This window comes from Silurus aristotelis (assembly GCF_946808225.1).
Source record: "Silurus aristotelis genome assembly, chromosome: 17".
In the NCBI taxonomy this organism is placed as follows: Eukaryota; Metazoa; Chordata; class Actinopteri; order Siluriformes; family Siluridae; genus Silurus; species Silurus aristotelis.
The window spans coordinates 23,418,677-23,431,557 of record NC_139590.1 but is presented as its reverse complement, the minus strand read 5'-3'; the positions used below and the strand labels follow the sequence as shown (position 1 = coordinate 23,431,557).

Genomic DNA, 12,881 nt, shown 5'->3' with positions numbered 1-12,881 from the left:
GCGTGCACAACATGCAGCGCGAGCGTGATCTAAATGTAAATAGAACGCATAGGAGAAACAGGTTCCCTCGGTGTGAACACAAAACTGCAGATTTTGCCCGAAGCCCTCAGCGTGATGGGAACCAAACTCTGATTATGAACGATACTCTTTTGCAAGATGTCTGTCTCATTTTGGCAACATTTGAATTTATCTCTTTTTAACTTCTTCACATCTGCAGAAGGTATTAATTCTGCTCTGTTATGGCTCCGAGCCTTGTAATTGCATGATTTGCATTTTTTTTTCTCTGGCACCCATTATAAATAATCCACGCGACGCTGCCAAGCTGGCACCCGGCTCGCTTTTTAATCTGGTGAAGCAGTCGCTTTATCGTCGTGTTCGACCCGGGGTTTATCTTTCTGTTGTGGCGGCGCGTCCGCTCATGTGGAAATGTTTACAAAGAGCCAGGCTCGCCCTTCTGCTCGCTAATGCTTCAGTTTAAAGTATTAAGACAGTCGCCGAGCGTTGCTCTAACGCGTACGCATTTCATAACCCACTCGGCTTGCTTGTACTTGCTCCTTTTTTTCTTTTAATAGCGGTGCATCACACAGGAAGGTGCGTTTGTATTTATATCGTGGTGTCGTTTATTTCCTTGCTCTGTTCCACGAATCCCTGAGGGGGTTCAGACTTCGTTTCCTGACCATCTGCATTCGCCACATTAACATTTCAAGTGGAAGGCAATGTTCCCAAGTCATAAAGCATCACAGACTCCCTGATGTGAGGTTTCTCCCGTCCTCCCCTCCCCGTTCGGACCGGGAGAAGCAGAGCTAAAAACGAATGCAACGCGCTCGCTGCAGGCCTCATCGAGCCTCGGAATAGAAATACGCCAGTCGTTACGTAACCTGCGCATAAGCGAGCGAATTGCACAGCACTAAAGTTCAGCCAGAAAATGACAGAGCAACCCTGGAGGGAATCGTGGAGTTCAGCTAAGCATATTCCACACATCCAAACATGAAATCACAGCAGCGCACAGTCACACTGCTGCAGGATTACATTTATATCATCACATACGCTCTGTTACTACATCATAAATTATTTCGTGATGTCGTAAGAAGGCTGTGGGGTGAAAACCAATACATACAGAAGTCTACAAGTCTACTTCTATTCCAAAGCAGGGTTCACTTTTTTCACGAAAACGCACAGAAAGCGTCGACCCAAACCGTCCCTACACTCTGGTCTAGGAAGAATTCAGCCTCTTTTCTCACTTCTTCACGCCACCAGTGTTTCCTCTTACAACCGTCTACGATGGTGTTACACCGACTTACTTACAGATTCCTACTTTGGCTTCTTTTTAAAGGGAAATAAAAAAAAAAACACGTCAAGCTTGAACGGCGTGACTTTGATTATACATCACCCAACCTCCCCCCCCCCCCCCCCTCCCTCCAACTTCTGTCAAGTAGAGCGGAATTTTAAATGAGAGGACCGGGCAGAAAATCTGCATGATGTATTCAGGGTCTAATGAGTGCTAAAGTAGATTGCAGGCACGGGGCATATGCAGGATCCAGCGTCTTTTCCTCACTCTGGAATAATTTAGCCCAGACGTGCGAGCGTGCTGCCGCCCATCAGGATTTACCCATCGAAACATCGCCCGGCGCGAACACACACACACACACACACACACACACACACGCTCTGCTGATGGGAGCAGGGGGTGCAGTCAAGCGTGTTTTTTGCCAGGAACCTCGTAGGTGCTGCACAGACAAGCAATTATTCAAAGCGCAGTCCAGAACTTGCATAACGCCCCGGTGCACCCACATCATGAGTCACCGAATTACATAAACTGGATATGGGGGTATTCTAGCACTCGTGGCTGCTTCCTACAGAAAAAAAAAAAAAAAAAGGCTGAAAACCGATACATCGCGCTGGGATGACACGAGGAAAAAAAACGAACGTGTAGTTTACGGAGGATGATTTGTTTTCCGTGTGTAAACGCGTGCCATGTTCCATCCTCGCCTCCGAGCACGCTGCGCAACCGAACTATACACACAGCAGGAGAAACACAACGGCGTGGAAATGTACTGCTATCGTTTGCTTTTTTTTGCAATTTTTAAGCACGTTATGCGAAATCTCTACGATGGCTTTTTGAAACACAATGCGAGGGATATTTCAACGTCTATTAGTTCTTAGTAATGCAAAGTGGGCGGGGCTTGTTTCATGTGAATGTGTAACAAATGGTACTGGTGTCACTTGTAGGGTGGGGGCGTGGCCTGTTTTTTAAATTATAAGTAGCGTCTTATGCCAGCTAACTAAACACTAACTAGCCAATCAATTATCAAACCAAAGCAGTTGAACTTTTCTAGCTACGTACTCATCCGAGGTCACGCCATCGAGCTCTGCTGCTTCCATCCATACTTTCATTTATTTTTTTTTTTTTTACTGTTCTACTGTATATTTAGTTGCATGAAGTTAATAAAAAACAACACATCACAAACACACTGGAGGAATCGTTCGACCCAGTCATTTGGATTTGTCCCTATACTGAGTTTTAATAAAATTGCTAATAAGTAGCATGAACTTACAGTGACGATGATGTTTCCTGTAGACGTTCAATCAAAACTATGTGAACTAGCAAGTGAACATGAACTAGCTAATACAGCCTGGGTGACTAGCGTGGAGCATGGCTCGAAGAATCGTTAAAAGTCTGAGATTTAAGTTAATGTGCTTAATATGCATCAGACCAGAGAGCTGCCACTTAAGTATGCTGTTTTGAATAATAGGCCACGCCCACTGGGTCAGGTCAGTTCTCAATGTTAGGGTTTGATTTACTTTCTTCACACTGCTGGATGTTTGGAAAAGTTAGAAACTCCAGCGTCCATCTGTTTATCTGATCTGTCAATCAAGTATGCTGTTTAGAATAATAGGCCACACCCACTCTGTCTCTGTCGGGTCAGTTCTCAATGTTGGGTTTTGATTGGATGTTCTCAATGTTTGGTTTTGATTTTGTGTCTTCACACTGCTGGATGTTTGGTAAAAACTTGGTGTCAAACAAATATTCATTTATTCATATGAGCTGTCAATCAAGTATGCTGTTTAGAATAACAGGCCACACCCACTGGAAGAGGTCAATTTCCGGTTTTAGGGTTTGATTTAGTTTCTTCACACTGTGGGATGTTTGGTAGAAACTCTGGTGTCAAACAAATATTTATTTATTCATTTTCAGTACACGCTTTTAACTTTTTTTTATAACCTATTTCACTAATTACCACCCCTGCATTGTCTTTTTAAAATAAAAATAAAAAAAACAGATGCGAACGCAATCCAAACCACAACATCAGGCTCCACCCCTCCATCCATCCCTGCGCATATTTTAAATCCTAGATCTATTCGAGAGCAATTATTCTTCATCGTTCTTATCACAACAAACAATTTAGTGCCTTAAGCAGGACATATAAATAGCTGAGTGTTCAATTAGAACTTATTATTGCTTCCATAACTCATTTCCAATGCAAATGTCATTAGTGTCGTTATTGTTTCTGCAGCCGGAGAGCCATCAATATTTAAACATGGAGAGCAAGCAATTGAGATAGAGATGCGATTGGCGCGTGTGTGTGTGTGTGTGTGTGTGTGTGTGTGTGTGTGTGTGTGTGTGTGTGTGTGTGTGTGTGTGTGTGTGTGTGTGAGAGAGAGAGAGAGAGAGAGAGAGAGAGAGAGAGAGAGAGAGAGAAAAGAGAATGAGATCGAATAGGATCAACAAAATAAACGGTAATTCCCAGCTATTTCAATTAAGCCTCATTATCATTATTATCATCACTATTTAGACACTGCTTGCCATTTTCGCCTCCATTAACAACAAAGGTAACTATGGCCATTACATTTTGAGTGTATCTCTCTCTCTCTCTCTCTCTCTCTCTCTCTCTCTCTCTCTCTCACACACACACACTCGCTCGGCGAGCCCCGGCGCATGGTCCTCCGAAACTGCATCATGTTTATAGGCTCGCTCGTAGTTTCATGCTTAATCGGTCGGAGCGTTTTCGTTAGTAAACGCACCCCTCCGTCACTCCGTCACCCCTCTGCATCCCGGCGTCCTTCTTCCTCGCTCGTTCTAACGTGTGTGATCCACTCACCGGCTGCGTGTCTCTCGCGAGGAGGAGGAAGAGGATCGGCGTTAGCAGCGGCTGCAGCTACCGAGCGGCTCCATGCAGCCCACTCGCACGCTCTCGCACGTGAGCGAAAGGATCATTTCAAGAAAAGGAGGAGAAGCGAAAAAGAAAGAAGGAGCGAGAGGTAAAAGGAAAAACCGAGAAACAACAACAAAAAAAAAGAGTGCCTGAGAGCAACGAGTGCATGAGATGGAGAAAGAGAAAGAAAGAGAGGGGGAGCGTGAGCACACACGAGAGTAGAAGAAAGAAAGAAAGAAAGAAAGAAAGAGAAAGAGAGAGAGAGAGAGAGAGAGAGAGAAAGAGAGAGAGATGGGAAATTAATAATCCCAGAGACAAGTCCCTTCTCTGTTATTCATCAGGCTTTGCGCGAGCTGCAGAGGAGCGGAGATGTGCGAGTGGGAGGGGTAGAGCTCCACACTCCATTGGCTCTCTCTTCTCATTCCTATACATCGCAGCCAATGCACTCGTCCTTCCTCCCTCTCCGTCTCCTTCTCTCTCTCCCTCTCTCCCTCTCTCACGTGTACTTTTCTTTTCTATCTGCCCAGAAGTGCAAAATATACAGTATGAAGAGAAAGTGAGTGCATAAAGCAGAACTCACACTCTCACTAGACGATTTTATTTTGATCGTACTTTTTAGTGAATCTCTTTCATTTCATCATAAACGCTTCCACTTGAGTTGCAATTATCGGGATAGCAGTATTATATAATATATATATATATATATATATATATATATATATATATATATATATATATATATTACTATTATTATATATAATACTATTATACAATACACAATGCTTTTTCACTAAAGGCTGGTGTGGAACTGTCAATAATTTGGATGAGTTTGAATAAAACAAAATTGATTGTAGTAGAAAAAAATAATAATAATCAGGGTACTAAACTAAACCTGTAGCTTTCTCGTGTGATCTCGTGTGATCTGTAGCTTTCTCGTGTGATCTCGTGTGATCTGTAGCTTTCTCGTGTGATCTCGTGTGATCTGTAGCTTTCTCGTGTGATCTCGTGTGATCTGTAGCTTTCTCGTGTGATCTCCTGTAGCTTTCTCGTCTGAGGTTATTTTGAGCTTTATGAGGTTTCCTTAAAATCCAATGAGCGAGCACACAACACACCCTGATTTTTTCCCCTCTGTCTCATCATCGAGGGGGTTAGATCTTCAGCATGAATTACTGTACGCATGAGTTTCGCATGTTTTTCTCGTGTCCCCGAGTTGCTCCTCGTTCTCCAGTTTCCTCCATCCTTCCCAAAACATTCCCTGGGTGTATTAATGACACATAATGCATGTATGTGTGCAAAAGATGTGTGATTCCTTGCAGGATATATTTCCACCCTCACCCTGGGAATTCCCAAGATATACACTGGATCCAAGGATTCCTAAATGAATGAAGATGATTATCCGTATGATTGGGTAAATTCAGAACAGAAATCTGGGCGAGAGGTGCTTCTCTTTGTGCAGACTCCTGAAACTGCATTTCGAGCGCAGGAGTTTTGCGTGCACAGCTGTCAATAATTGATGAGCTTGGCGGAGTGTGCAGCTTTGGAGATGGGCTCAAGCCGTTAGATATTCTCTCTCTCTCTCTTTCTCTCTCTCTCCTGCATGCTGTGTAGGATGTTATGCCGTGCCACCCACACTTTTAGAGCAAGTGAGCTGTGAAATGTATTCATTGTTAACGTGAGGGGGGAAAAAGAAAATGGGATGGCTGGGAATTCTGGCCTGTATTTTCAGACAGCGACAAATAACACAAAGTACTTGGGGTTATTTTCTTCTTTTCAGCCAATGATTCAGCATTTAAGCAAGGATTTGATATTCGAAGATATCACTCGATCTAAAATTCGATATTTTTTATTTGATAAGGTAATGATCGGATAATTGACGATACCTTGGAATCTGGTACAAAAATTGTACTGTACGATTTACATATACGAATCATCCAATCATCTGCCTCCGCTTGTGAATATGATGAATATAAAGGGAGGGGCCACCATGAATAGAAGTCACGTGACTCTGTAATGGTTACGTTTTAACCGAGAGTGTTGCGGTTATATGCCAGCGAGCTGAATCATTAGTATCAGTCATCAGCTACGTATGAATGGTTATTAACCACTCATTAATTAACAGATAGTTAATGATTAATTAATGACTGAGGGGAAAAACTCAGCTAGTCATAAAGCTTAAAACATTTGTTTATTGGAAACTTGTGAAGAGAGAATGGCTATGAAAATTATACAACTCTAACAGAAATATCAACTTTTTAGCCCTAAGCGTGGTGTTCTGGTACACTATGGAGCTTCATGGTGTTTTATGTCGCACCAGGGTCCTGGAGAAACGTTGTTTCATACTGCATAGATAAAATTACACTACACTAACCAAAATTCCAAGAAGTTGCACCAGCGACTTTTCTCAAAACCAACGACAACAACACATCCATGCTTGAACACATCATTCGTCCAAGGGATCGTACATGCTTTCGTAGACTTCTCAGAAAACATTCATAATAAATACTCAATAATAAACAATCGTTTCCACTTTGGGAGAAATATTATAGAGGGCTAAACATTAAAAACCAAAAAACAAACAAACAAACAAACACACACACACAACCCCGTCAAAAGCTTATAATATGAAGGAGTCATTTGGAATCTCATTATTATCTGCAAATTAAGCACTTCAGCTGGGTCTGCGTTTAGCGCCACGCTCTCTCGTAATCAGATGCATTTTTCGAGGCAAGAAAATAGACGATGTGGAAGATGAGAAAAAGGAAATGATGAGCTGCCACACACACACACACACACACACACACACACACACACACACACACACACACACACACACAACACAGATTAAGGGGAAAGAAAGAACCAGTGAGGAATGAATCTGTCCGAAATTGCACCTAGCATGAGTCGCAATGGAGAAGACTGAGCACATTTAAGAAATCCCATCATGCACTTGGGTAGAATGTGGGCAGGATGTGATTATTTCCGACATTTCTGTGTCTTATTTGGGTCAGGAATTCGATACTCATGGAATGCAAACACAAGTTGCTTAGCTGATTTTGTTTGAAGGTGTGTGTGTGTGTGTGTGTGTGTGTGTGTTTTGGGATGGTTTTGCAGTGCGCCACAGAAACAGACGGTAATTACCATTGCCCTTTCTGTCACACCTCCAGCATGCGAGCACACCCACACAGGAAATGGGAAATGGGTTGAGGCTGCAGCGAGCCACCGAAGTCTCTGAGCCTCATTCCCGACCAATTCAAGCTAATCTGCTGGTTGATTTTGGGAGGGGGGGGGAATCAACAAACATTCACGCCGCCGAATCCTCGACGCGGCATGCGTCGAGGGCGTGCGGCGTTAGGGAGGAAAAGCGAGCTGCGGGAGCCCCATTCACTATGATTGTCTCATTCAGCCGAAGGCGCTGGCGAGAGAGGCCTTTGTCCGGAACCTGGTTTTGAAGTTCGTCCAAAAGTGTTTTTAACAAATGCTAGTGGAGCTGCACAAATCGCTCTAATCAAAGCCTAAATACATGTTTGTGTGGACTGATAATGAGCTGTCCAGAGGAAGGCGTTATTATCCGGTACGCCCCTGTCTGAACGCAGATGATGCTACATGCTTTGGAATCTCCTCAGCGTTATTAGTTACTAGCGCAGGCGAATGCATCAGGATGCATATTTTTAAAACGATACTATTAAAAACATAAAATTTTATGTTACAATCATTTATTTGGTGGTAGCTTAGTGAACGAGGCATCGGACTTTAAATCCCAACCACACCAAATTGCCATTCCTGGGCCCCTGAGCAAGGCCCTTAACCCTATAGCTGCTCAGCTGTATGAATGAGATAAATGTAAGTTGCACTGCTCAGCAATAGGATCTGACCCGTCTAGAAATTTATTTTTAATAGTCTTTTTAATAAAATAAGTTTTTTTGGACCATGGTAAGAAAAGGAATATAACATTTACAGGAAAAACAATGAACTCATGGTTTAATAAAGCAGAACTATCATTACCGTCCTGAAGATTATTTTCTTCTAACATGACCACTAAACTGCTTTATTCCTCTCACACCACAGCCTTTCTTTTACTTAACATCAAGAACAAACATTTACAGTTTATTCAGTTCCTGTTCTCACTTACCTCAGAGCAGCTATAAACAGTCAATACTCGTCAGCTTTAGCTTCTTTAAAGCATGACAGCATGGCCAACACAGTTTGTCACATTCCTCCGAACTGCTCTGAAGCCTTGACACTGAAGACTCCTTCTATCAACATTAAGCAAACTTCTGTAAATAAAACCGTTCACGAGCCTCCAGCAGACGAGTCCCAATGCGAGCTGTTACTATAGAAACTCTAACATTATTAGACCGAGAGCATTCTGTATAACGTGATTAGATGCTGCACCTCTGTCAGAGCTGCTGTTGTAGAAAATTCATCAATACTGCTGTGGTATGAAACCTTATAAACACTATCTCTCAATCTGGCATTATGTAAATAGTTACACAAACTTTTCTTATTTCTAGCAGTGCTGGTTTTATCAGTCAGGGTTACGTGTTATAGCAATATGAGAAGTTATAATCATTTTGATTTTATTTACTCAAATTCTGTCATCTGTTGCAGTTTAATCTCGGTACATGTTTGTATACATTTATTATTGTTGTCATTAAAATGATATAAATAGTATGATATGTCTATTATAATGCCGTCTTCTTCTTCTTTCGGCTTCTCCCATTAGGGGGCGCCACAGCGGATCATCCGTCTCCATACCCCCCTGTCCTCTACATTTGCCTCTTTCACCCCAACCACCGGCATGTCATCCCTCCTCTTAGGTCTTCCTCTTTTCCTCCCTCCTGCTGTCTCCATCCTCGGCATTCTTCTACCGATATACCCCATGTCCCTCCTCTGCACATGTCCAAACCATCCCAGTCCTGCCTCCTTCACCTTGTCTCCAAAACGTCCTACATGCGCTGTCCCTCTAATAAACTCATTTCTAATCCTGTCCATCGTCGTCACTCCCAACGAACATCTCATCATCTTCATCTCTGCTACCTCCAGCTCCACCTTCTGTCTTTTACTCAACGCCACTGTCTCTAATCCATACAACATCTCAGGTCTCACCACAGTCCTATAAACTTTCCCTTTCACTCTCACAGATACTCTTCTATCACAATATGTCTATTACAATGTAATACTAATATTTTTATTTTATTATCCTTAATAATATTTTAATCGTGTAAACCACTTTTAATATTAATATATGAATACTGCTAATAATTATCATAATTATTATAATTATTTCTTTATAATGAGTATTATTATTATTAATATTTACAGAAGTAGTTTTATGGGATTGTCTGTTCTCCTGGTGAAGTTTTCATCTCAAACTTCTCTGACTTCAGAGTCGTGAATCTCGAATCTTGTCCTACCACCTTGTTAATATTACGACCGTAAGCACATCATCCGTCACGTGTCGCCCGCAGCTTAAAAGAAAAACAGAACCATTTTCCCCCGAATCGATATTGAAATCCTTTTGGTCATAAAACATTGTAATTCCTTAAAGCTCCGTTTCGTATGTACGGCGCGAGACCACGGAACCCCGGGGTCGATTTTCTGCGTTCTCTGCCTCTCCTCCGTCTCCGCGGCCTCGCCGAGATCCGATAGCTTTTATTTTCTGTCATTAAATTCAATGATAGAATTAGAGATACGCGTGGCCGGCCAGTGCATCAATAGAAAATCAATTACGCTGTCAGGATGTAGATGTACAGCCTGCAACATTTCATATGTGGAGCACCAGAAGAAATCAACAGCGATTTGTTTTTGGGTTACTTGATTTATTTTTTTGCATAAACAAGTTTAATCTCGTTTAATGATCGCGATCCAGAAAAGCTGTTTATCCGCTTCGACTGTGCCATTCATATTTCATATATAACTTCACACCCATCACTTTATAATTCCACAGAAATAAAATTATGAAACTGACTTTAACTACTTGATAAATCTAATATTAATCTTCGATAATCCATATGATTTTTTTTACTATAAATTTCCAATGAACTTTTAATTAAGAAAAAATCTTATCACCATCAAAAAATGTCTAAATATTAATTATTTTTGCATCTGTATTTAAATGTAAATTGTAGTTAAATATTTATTTTTAAAAAATGGAAGACCAGAAAAATAATCAACTATGAAATAACTTTTATTTATTTAAACTATTGTATTATTTTTTTTTTACATTTCTACCATAGAAATTAATGTTTTATGACATTTCTGTTTGTATTTTTTATAGAAACATATATAAAATAATATCTACTATAACAAAACATTTTTCAAAAATACTCTTTAATGCTATTAAAATGAGTAGAATTGTTTTAAATATGAAACTGTTATCGATATTAATAAAAATTGAAGGTCATTTAAGGGGTAAATGTTTTTGTTACTACACTCGTGTCTCTTCCAGGGAAAGATCTCTCACAGAATATCATTTTAAAGCTAGTTTGTGGCAATGTTTGAGGTGTAAAATGTGTAATGGCTGCTTTTGGGCTCGATCCGAGAGCATCTTGTCACTTTCGGCCCCGATAACACACGGCAGGAGACACGCAGCACGCTGGAACACATCTGTTTTAATTGCGCTGATTAAGAGGACATATTAAGAATTCCCTGCTCCCGTGTCGCCTTCGCGCTTGAGAACTTCTCAGATGGCAGCGTGAAGGACTGCTCAAGTCCTCGTTGAAATAATTAGAGGGCAAAGCTCTGACCTCTCGTACCTGAAGCACCCTTTTAATCTATCGATGCGAGCGCAGCGCAAATAATAATCAGCCCTCACTGGCGTTATCTTTCCCTAGTCATCAGCAGGGTTTCACAGAACTGCTGCTTCTCCTCCATCAGTCCACAGAGCCCTGAGGTTAGAACAACATGGCTAGGGTGACCTGGAGACGTGTACCACCGCTTATGTGTATATACCACGTGTACCGTGTGTGTGTGTGTGTGTGTGTGTGTGTGTGTGTGTGGGGTGGGGGGTGGGGGGGGGTTCTATCTATTAAAGTGTCTATCCTTTTGATTATATATCTATCCATCTGTAAAAGCACAGGATACAAAATATGTGGACACGTGTAACGTGGAAACGTGGTGTTCTGGTCCCTGCTCTGTAATCGTCAGGCAAAAATTTTTGGCACCTCTGATACGATCTATCACAGATACACACACACACACACACACACACACACACACACACACACACACACTGCAAACCAATAAGCAAGCACTTGGCCATGTGTGAGCATGTGTACATTCTGTCAGCACGCACACTTAAAAAAAAGAAAAATAATCACAGATATTTATGGGTTACGACGTGAGCCGTGTGTTTAATCATCTGAAAAGGGCATGATGTAGAGCGTAATCACGTCAGCTAATAAAGCCTCAGAGTGTTCCAGTCACAATCTACTATATTTGAATTTCCAATATTCCATATCCAGCTGAGACTAAACATCAACAGCGGCGGGAACGTAATGACAATATCCACTGTATTATTTTTTTTATTAACTATGAACCCTATCACTATCTTCCCAGAAATACTGAGGGAAAAAAAAACAAAGCATCTGGAAATAGACATCAATTTTTATTCACAGTTGATAAAAAAAGAAAAACTTCAATTCCATATTCAAACTGCACAGTTCCTCAGACTCAGCTACATCACCCGAGTTCATGCTCGGAGTCAAACAGACGTCTTATAAAGTTTCTGAAACAGCGTTTTTGTATTTCTTTACATTCCAGAACCTACTAAGGAATGCTGCTAAGATTTAAAGACCTTTAAGGAGTATTATACAGCATTATAATTTCTGAAATATTTTCTCTTAATAACGATAGAGTATGTGGAAAATCGAAAAAAGGAGACGTCTCTTGCTGTTCGTATCTCTACATGTTTTTGTTTAGAACACAATTGTATTAAATCTGAATAAAGTACTTGTATACTTTATTGTAACCATTTTCTATTCAAACCCCACATTTTGCGTTGGTGGCTAAAATCTTGAGGAAGAACAACCCCGGGATGTGAGAGCATGTTTTCCGGTTGCCTCCACCCTCCTTTTGTCCGCTCCCTGTAGGAGCTGTAATTGACTTTATGCTCGTTCCACTCCTGATATCTTTGCCGTAGTTGATGGGAGCTCTCAGCGGAGCGCTAGAGATATGTCATACAATCCAATCTCCTGCTCTGGCTCTAAATGCATAGACGATTTAATTAAAGGCAACAATGAACACTTAATTTAATGGCTCTGACCCTCCTCCCTTTATCCACACCCACTCCGCCACCCCAACACCACCCTCCAGCTCCTCACCCCTCACCCGGCTCACACAACCCCTTCTCGTCTCTACACAACGGTACGCGACACATTCAGATTCCAACTGTAACTTCACGACCGAGGTGTCCAAGCGTGTTCCTTGGGTGTATCCTATAATCTCTATGCAGTACACTATGCGTAATTCTGAGAATGAGAGAGAGAGCGAGAGAGAGAGAGAGAGAGAGAGAGCGAGAGAGAGAGCGAGAGAGGAGAGCTGGCTGGCTTGATGCATACGCTGTGATTTATGCATCAGATTGGATTTATGCATTAATGGAGTTCGGTGAAGGTCGCATTTCTGACACGGAAATTCATGGATGCGCGAATTAAAGAGAAGAAAACACACTCGTGACCGGATTTCCATAATGAGTTTGAAATGACTAACCCTGAGGGTGTATGTGGGTGA

General features: G+C 41.6%; 1 protein-coding gene across 22 annotated transcripts in view; it reads right to left on the bottom strand.

The window, feature by feature from the left end:
- rbfox1 (RNA binding fox-1 homolog 1) overlaps nt 1–12,881 on the bottom strand; it is a 271,780-nt gene that overhangs the window by 70,296 nt on the left and 188,603 nt on the right. For 3 of the 22 annotated variants that reach the window (XM_083566547.1, XM_083566548.1, XM_083566543.1), the window contains exon 1: nt 4,101–4,509. The exons of 18 other annotated variants lie outside the window; for them this stretch is intronic. The gene's annotated coding sequence lies outside the window, so the exon portion shown is untranslated. Of the gene's footprint in view, nt 1–4,100; nt 4,530–12,881 lie in introns of those variants that run through there. One more of the 22 variants, XM_083566544.1, reaches the window with a different exon arrangement.